The following is a 1330-nucleotide window of genomic DNA, read 5'->3' on the forward strand; positions in this document are numbered from 1 at the left end:
TTCCCTGTCTTTGAACCGAGCCGCATGCGCAAGGAATGCAAATGTGGTCCTGCTTTTCGTGGAAGGATCAGAACGCGGTAACGACACTCTCAAACAGAATGGCATATGATCCAAACCAGGTTGGAGAAAAACTTTACAATGCTTTGCACAGTAATTAAATGGACTTGCATTACATTTCACTACTAGAGCAGATTTGTTCCAGCAAATTCGAGGGCAGGTTTGCAGATGGGAAAGCAAGCAAAAAGCTTGGTTCTTGTCCATGTAAAAGGCTGCAGTAGAAGAACAAAGCAGTTTCTGTCCAGTTTCGAACTGGGGACCTTTCGCGTGTGAGGCGAACGTGATGACCACTACACTACAAAAACAAGCCGGACTCCACCCGGCTGCGGCTCAGTGGCATCCTGCCCTGAAAGTTGAAGGCATTCTACGTTTCACCTTTTTGCTTCCAAGAGCTCGTTGTTGTCCAGCGTAATTGACATCTTGAAAACGTTAAAAAAAAGACACGTAAAATTGATGACAAGGATGTCGTCAATGTTTGGACCGTAGGGCGAGGTGGAATAGGCTGGGACGACTTTCACTGCAGCATAACGGCTGCGACATGATCTTATGGAAGGGTTGTAAACTGAGTATTTACGTGTTTTACCCAAGTTGGGGTAAGTGGAAAACTCGAGAGCATAGGTTTAAGTTGAGTGGGCCGAAATTGACCAAGGACCTGAGGCACATTTCCCACACAGATGGTTGTGCGTGTATGGAATGAGCTACCAGTGGAAGTGGAGGAGGCTCAGAAAATTGCAAAGGTAATCGGATGAGTTTCTGGATAGGATGGGTTTAGAGGGATTGGGGCCAAATGCTGGGGAACGGGACTTGTTTAATTTTGGCTATGAGGTGAGCATGGACGAGATACACCGAAGTGTATCGGTGTACCCCAATAACTCGTGTTGCTTACACCGGCTTTAAATGATTACTTTTTAGCGGAGCTTGCCGTCGCAGTCTGTGGCACAATCATTTAGTCTGTTCCACTGCTCACAGGAAAGGTAATATTGTGAAACACTGCAGAAACGAACTTACTTTTGCTCCGACTGACCATACTCCGTGAAATTTTCCCAGATCATCAGTTGAGGATTTTTGCTGCTGGAAGTTACCTCAGAAACCCTGTTAACTCGTAATGTATTGAGCGAATCGCAAAACAAAAAGCATTTAACACGGAACACAAACAAAACTGGCATACATAGAACATAGAACATAGAAGAATACAGCGCAGTACAGGCCCTTTGGCCCTCGATGTTGCGCCGATCCAAGACCACCTAACCGATACTAACCCACTATCCTCCAT

General features: G+C 45.7%; 1 non-coding gene across 1 annotated transcript; it reads right to left on the reverse strand.

Moving 5' to 3' along the window:
• Nucleotides 1-289: 289 nt before the first annotated feature.
• trnav-cac lies at nucleotides 290-362 on the reverse strand. The gene has a single exon. It is a non-coding gene; the product is annotated as a tRNA-Val (tRNA).
• Nucleotides 363-1330: the final 968 nt, after the last annotated feature.

The sequence above is a fragment of the Chiloscyllium plagiosum genome, unplaced genomic scaffold (genome assembly GCF_004010195.1).
Source record: "Chiloscyllium plagiosum isolate BGI_BamShark_2017 unplaced genomic scaffold, ASM401019v2 scaf_78013, whole genome shotgun sequence".
NCBI classification, from domain to species: domain Eukaryota; kingdom Metazoa; phylum Chordata; class Chondrichthyes; order Orectolobiformes; family Hemiscylliidae; genus Chiloscyllium; species Chiloscyllium plagiosum.